Source organism: Equus asinus, chromosome 26 (genome assembly GCF_041296235.1).
Source record: "Equus asinus isolate D_3611 breed Donkey chromosome 26, EquAss-T2T_v2, whole genome shotgun sequence".
NCBI lineage: Eukaryota > Metazoa > Chordata > Mammalia > Perissodactyla > Equidae > Equus > Equus asinus.
In genome coordinates, this window is record NC_091815.1 from 37,151,215 (window position 1) to 37,158,752 (window position 7,538).

A 7,538-nucleotide genomic window follows, 5' to 3' on the forward strand; every position below is an offset into this window, starting at 1 on the left:
GTGCCACAAGTTTCAATATGTCTATATCCATTATGTCAAACTAACTCTTTTGCTTTTGAAATTATTGAAAGCTTAATACTCTACATCACTTTCATAATATAAATACAGAGATAGCTATGTTAAAAAGTTTCCTATACCTGAGAAATAACTATTTTGCTCCCTTGGAAATCCACAAACTCCACACAAACAAAAAGGATTCATGACTTTCCCCCTCTAAATGACTATTCCTCTGCTGCTCCAAGTTTAGTGAAAGCTCCACTTATGTAACTGACATGAGAGTTCTCCCCCAAATCTCTTTCTTTACAACACGGCCATTGGCTTCTTCACGTTATTCAGAAAAACCTATTTTCTGCAGATGCCAAAACCCACGCTATTGTATCCCAGACATCATGTCTTTCTAAATTGTCAAAACTCACCTTTTTTATTTTTTACATCAGCCAAAACATCATTGTAGGGGCCGGCCAGTGGCACAGCAGTTAAGTTCGCATGTTCTGCTTCTCAGCAGCCTGGGGTTGGCTGGTTCAAATCCTGGGTGTGGATATGGCACCGCTTGGCAAAAGCCATGCTTTGGTAGGCGTCCCAGGTATAAAGTAGAGGAAGATGGGCATGGATGTTAGCTCAGGGCCAGTCTTCCTCAGCAAAAAGAGGGGGATTGGCAGTAGTTAGCTCAGGGATAATCTTCCTCAAAAAAAAAAAAAATCGTTGTACTCTTTTTTTCCCCACTCCAGTTCAATCTGGCCATTTCCGCATGAAAATCAAAATTACATGTGCTTATCTCCCTCTCTATAATTATATGCAAATGGCCACCATCTCGATAAGAATGTGACATACAAATTTCATAACTTGGCCCCCAATACATCCACTATCTGAAACTGATTTCCATTCCAACTTCACCCCATAATACTTCATTATTCTATGAGAAAATTTTTTCTTCAGTTTCTTGAATGATCCTCTCACATGCTATTCCTTTTTCCTGGAACTCTTCCAGAAATTCCATGCTCAGTTAATTTCTGGGTAAATTTATTATGCCAAATTGAAAGTTATACCCTCAAAGACATCCTTACAATATCCAGATTATGTCAGGATCTACTGTTTTATTATTTCATAGACACTGAACTACTCCACTACAGACATTAATAAAATATAAGTATTTATATAATAATTACATAATATTTCATTTACAATTGCTGTTACTATTTATGATTTATTATTCAGAAGAAGGGTGGGCTAGTAGTTAAGGCTCAGTGCTCTCAGGGCCACGGCACTCTCTTTTTCTCAGGGGTATCCACACTAGGCATCTGTCAGTTGTCATAGTGTGGTGGCTTCACGTTGCTCTCATGCTGAAAACTATGCAACCAGTATTTCTCATACCAGCATGATCACCCATGGTGGACAGGTTTCGGTGGAACTTCAAGATGAGGAATTAGGACCTGGCCACCTACTTTCAAAACAATTGGCCATGAACACCTACAAACAGCAATAGAGCCTTGTCTGATAAAGTGCTGAAAGGTGAGAGTACGGCACCAAAAAAAAATTGAGCAAGGTTCCACTCTGATATATACAGGGTTGCTAGGAATCGGATTCAACTTGGCTGCACTAACAACACATTGGGCAGAGGTATAGTCTGTCCTGTTCACCATTATCTTCTAATATGACTGTTTCACAGTTGTGCTTGCAAAGCTGTGAGGATGAGTGAATAAACAACTAAACATTACACAAAAACATGAGTTTATATATTTCTGGTAAGATTAGGAGATTTTGTATTCCTTATCCAGACAAAGCAGAGCCTGTGCACACTGAAGTCATGGCTCATGAGAATGAAAGGGAAACATCCATAGATTGACATTGACAGTTGGGAAACACCCATTGATTAAGGAAGAGATGTTCAGTAATGACCAACTTGGATTATTAAAAAGAGCAATACAGACTTTGAAGATGATGGTGAGAGTGTAAAATGACACAAAGGTGATCACCAGGGAAAGAATGCTTTGGGTGGCTCTGGACTAGGCAGGATTTGGAAGAGACATTGGTTCTATGAATGTGTCAAACCCTCTGCATGTGTCTGTACAGGATGAAAGCATGGGAGCCACTGGCCAAGAGCCTCAGAGATTGATAGCCATGCTGCATGTAGTGATTATGTGATTTTGTTATGAAGTGCCCCAGAACGGTATTCGAAATCCGTTTTCATTGTGATGTTTCTGTTGTTCCGTTTGCCGGTCATGTACATAGGAAAAACTATATTTACCAGCAGGTGCAGGATCCAGCACAAGAAAATAAAAGATCCAATGTGCTTGGAAGATTTCTGTTTAAGTTCTGCCCCTCTGGAGTTTCTAGGACTGATGGTGATGGCCTTGAAGATACTCAAGAGGTAGGTGTTGCTGATGGATGCACCCATTCCCACTCTGTGAAGATAGAAAACAAGTTTGTATCCCATATCATTGAGGAAATCTTTCAAACCAAAAGCTGCCATTGTCCACGGGACTCCTTTAGAGAGGAGGACTAAAGAGTTGGCTACAACCAAGTGTTTGAGATTCAAATCAGTGGAGCTTAACCTGTGTCCAGCGGAGTAAAGGAAGAGATAATGGTAAAGAAGAGAGAAATTTCCAAGGATTCCAAGTACAGTCTGTGATAAGATCAATCCTATTGCCACATCCATGAAGGCCACTCTGCCGGCTTGCAGTGCCTGATACCTTCTTCAGAGCCAGAGCATCCTGCATGGGAATATGATGCACCGGCTTCATTTACCATGTCAACTGAAATCCAATATTCCCCATTTACCATTAGTTTCCCTGTAGAAATATTTATAGTTTTCCTTTTATTAACACGCGTTTCATAATTGAATTTGTAACCTTTAAGAGCATTTATTATGTATGGACAACTTCCATGAAGGCTATACATGAGGTTAACTTTTTCCTCATAAATCTATGAGGCAGACACTGCGATTAGTTTCATTGTAAAGATGAGGAGAACGTAAAAACAGAGAGGTTAAGTGTTTGTTTAAATTCACAGTTTGTTTAGGGGCAAAATAGGGAATTAATCTGGCTGTACTGATTGTAAAGACAGAGCATTTAACCATCATGCTATACTAACAAGATAAGCTGATGAATACTACTTACCTAGTTCAAGAGCATTGAATGGTTGCCACACTTCTACACACTTGTTTTTTCTAAATTTTTAGTAATGAATGCTGATTGCTTTTGTAATTAATCATAAAATATAAAACACGAATTCAAATTAAATCTTTGGTTTTGCTACAATGAACTCCACATTTGATCCAGGTCAATTATCAAATGTCTCTCAATATCTAACTCAGTTATTAGAACCATAACGGTGGACAGCCCCTAGTACACACACCCACCCCAATAAACACACCATGATGCAATCACACACATCAAACAATGAAATAAACAGTCACATACACACAGCCCTACTTAGTACATCCTCACATATGCATTCTACCACACTCATCCACAGAGTAACTATATAGAAATAGACACTCTGTATGACTCGTACTCATGCAAACTCAAACTCATTTTCATTCAAAAAACCCAAACTTATGTAGTCAGCATATGCATATGTTTCTTGATATTGTGTTCATAAATGAATGAAATAGAGGCATTTGCAGACCTCGTTTATTGATCTACCTTTTATTCTCCTTCCTGTACCATCTCATGCGGATGATATTACAATGTCCATAATGTAAAAAGTGATATGAGCATCATCACTTTAGGTTAAGACACTTAGAAAAATAGAGTGTTGGGTAGTGACAGTGCACAAGTGTGTGATAGAGCAGGACAAGAATGAGAGCACGAGAAAAAAGTGGCATAAGGAGAATATGGGGGTGCAGAGATCCTGGAGAGGTGGGAATATGAAATGAGGGTGTCAACTTCAAAGCAAATTTGCCTGTGATTTTACCCTCAAATTGAGTTTATTTGAGAATAGCCAATAGAATTGCAATTTAGCATATGTGCTATGGTGAACCACAGGCAAACCCATAACACAAAGGAAGGGAGCTTACTTTTATAGACGAAAAAGTGGGAGCAGGGAAGGGCTATTCTAAACCAGAGTCCATTAGGGGAGAGTGACAGTTCAGGGCAACAATGGCTTCCTATTGGCTGAGCTGTGGCATTTCTTATTGGCTGGGCTGTTGTCAGGTGGGGAGAGAAATCTTCCTTCGCTAGTAAAGTGGTTGTACTTCTCGCTGAAGATGCAAGCTATCACTTGCTGTCTGGTATAATTGATGATAGATGATAGGGCTTGAGAGCTCCTCTTATAGGCCTTTCCAACCCCAATGTTTTAAAAGTTTTTTTATTAATTTCCACAGGGCAAAAAGGACAGAGGGTTCAATGGCACAACTTTTTTAATGTCACAGAGGGATTAAGGTGTACTGGTCAGTTTAAGGGTACTAGGTCATATGGTGTGCAAGAAAGTTAAGGCTACATGAGATAGTGGATGCTGTGGATATTAGGTGTGTAGGGTGTCATGGGAACAAAAGGGATAATGGATGTGTGAGATAATGGGCAAAGGTGGATAAGGAGCAGGAATGGGTGAAAGGCTCAGGAAAGTTAATGTCTATGAGGAGTTGAAGAAAAGGAGAGATGGAGAATAATGGGTGGCTACCTGGTGGTGCAAGGCATAGTGAGGGTCATAATGAGAGCTGGAGCTGGAAGGATATTGAGCACTGGGGGGCCAAATGGGAGCAAGGCTGTGAAGGAAGCTAGGGAGGATAGTGGACAAGAGTGGGCTGAAGAGCTTGGGAGAGAAGGGCAGGATTATAGGTTTGGGATAATCATGGAGCTCATGGGAAGCTGAGGAAACCCGAAGGCTGGGAATTCAGGTGAGAGTGAAGGAGGACAGAGAGGATGAAGGGTGCTGGGGCAATGGAAAGCAAGAAGGTTTGGCTGACATCCCTGGAAAGGCGATGTCAAAGATAAACACTGCCAGACATTAAAGTGGTGAAAGCAGATTTTTATTCAGTAACTGTTGACAGTAGGGGACAAAGTTGAACTCCACTGCAATTTATGTAGAAGTGATTAGGTTTTTTAAAGTCAAATGAGTTCCTGTGTGTTTCCAATTTTTGAACTCTACCAATTTTGAATTCTTTAATAATCTTTAATAATTTTCATCTGTTTTATGTGATATTACAGGGAGATATATGTCAAAATCTTCTTTGAGGATATATCCTCTTTTTTGGTGAATATGTTCATTTCACTGTCTTGTAAACTTTACAAACAACAAAACTCCCCATAAACAAAATTCATGACTTTCACCTTATAAAAGGCTTCTGTCCAACTGTTCTGAGGTTGATGAAACGTTCCACCATCCACTCATTTATTTGCTTGTGAATGTGGGAGTCCATACTGAAATCTCTTTTGTGCCAACATGGCTGGTGGACAATATTGTATAATATAGCATAATCTACATAATCTGCCTTCTAAGATCCCCAACACTGTATTTTTTTAAATTATCAGGAAACAAATGCATGGAATGATTTGATAATAGGATTATCTGGGTGAACTGTAGAGATTTAAAACTGAGGAGGCGTGTTATAAATGCAATCAAGTTAAGAAATCTGTCAAAATGTTTCCTTAGTTTTACAACTTGAAAGAGTCCTTCCTAGTGTCAAAGTCAACATTTTGAATAAAGATGGCAAGGTTTTGATTCATTCTTCATTGATGACAAAATAACATAGCTATATATTAGAAAAAACTTCATAAATGTAGTGAATTTCAAAAGGATTAATCAGCAGAAATTCATACTGGGGAAGATCTTAAAACTATAATGAATAGGGCAATCTATTTAACCAAGAGTCAAACATTACTAAACATCAGTAAATAAATACCTAAGAGAAATCTTAAAAAAAAACAAGGTGTGTGGCAATGTTCTTATCCAAAATTCCATCCTGGAGGGATCATCAGAATATTAATTTTGGAATGAAATCTTACAACTTTTCTGAGCAATGGTGTTCAAGCCTTACTGAATATTAGGTAATTCAAATGTAATGAACATCAAAAGGCTATAAGCAATGTTTAAACTTATGAAATATCACATAATGTACACTGCAGTGAAACCTTATAAATTTAATACAAATTAAAAACTTTTTATCCAAAATGCCTTTATCTCATCAAGAAATTCTAACTGGGGAGAAATCTTCCACAGGTAGGAATGTAAAAGAAACATATTTCAATATAAATATTAACTCTAGAATATTGCCTTAAAAATTATTGAAAGTATAGGGGCAGGCCTGGTGGCACAGCGATTAAGTTCCACATTCGGCCTTGGTGGACTGGGGTTCGCTGGTTTGGATCCCAGGTGCTGACATGGCACTGCTTGGCAAGCTATGCTGTGGCAGGCATCCCACATATAAAGTAGAGGAAGATGGGCACGGATGTGAGCTCAGGGCCAGTCTTCCTCAGCAAAAAGAGGAGGATTGGCGTCAGATGTTACCTCAGGGCTAATCTTCCTCAAAAAAATATATATATATATTGAAAGTATGAATGAGACCACTGGAAATGTGATAATCTAACCTTACTTTCTTTAGGGTTCATATAAAAGGCATCCTTATCAAACACCCCTGGAAATATTGCAAAGTATTCTTTGGCTGAAAAAAATTCAATTGTCTTCCAATGAATATATACAATTACAGAGTTTATTACCCACACCTGACAGATAAATCAGAAATAAAAACCAACAAAAGAGCTAAAATATAAAACAAGATTTTATAAAAAATACTCTTTCTACTTACTCTTGGATAAATGTAAAATGAATTTGAAATTATATTTAGAAATTTTGACAAACGAATTATGATGTCATAGTTTATCTCAAAGTTGTTTGAGTTTATCACTCTTCTCAACTGTGGAATAAATACAAGTATAAAGAACAACACAACTTACGTCTATTTTTAATGTTATTATTATTACTTTTTTAAAGAAATACTTGGTGACCTAAATTATCACATGCCTGATCCCTCCACCTCCCACAGCCCAGGTCTTGTCCCTGTGAAAGTCTCTGGAACTGAGCCCAGGACAGAGCCAGGATGAATGGGGAATAGAAATGGATATAATGTTCTGATTGAACTCCCTAAGAAAGGGCACCTTTCACACAGGTAGTGTTTTGCATCGCACATTCAAATTTACATTCCCTTCACAAGACAAGTGGACTCCTTGCTTAATTAAGCTGTTTAATTAAATTCCAATTGCAGGAGACATTCTTGGATCGAACCATGCCCCCTCATCAACTCCATATCCAGCTCCAGGTTTCCAGACTGCGGAGACCCGCTCTCCTGTCTCCCAGGAGAAACTTCTCTATCCCTTCGCAAAACAGTTTTTCACTGAAACCGATTTCAACTTGTTAAAAAGTAAACATCTGAGCTTCCCACAAAGTGGCTCATCAACTCCAAGCTTTCACATTAAATAATTTGAAACATCAACTTTAGTGGGCAGGGAGCAGCCCCGCTCCACAGGACACCAACTAAATCCAAACAGTTCCAAACTCAGACAGGTGGGCCCCGCCCCCGCCGTCGCCATGTCCCAGCCTCC

General features: G+C 38.8%; 1 pseudogene; it reads right to left on the minus strand.

Moving 5' to 3' along the window:
* Nucleotides 1–1,729: 1,729 nt before the first annotated feature.
* On the minus strand, nt 1,730–7,526 carry LOC139042152 (vomeronasal type-1 receptor 4-like; annotated as a pseudogene).
* Nucleotides 7,527–7,538: the final 12 nt, after the last annotated feature.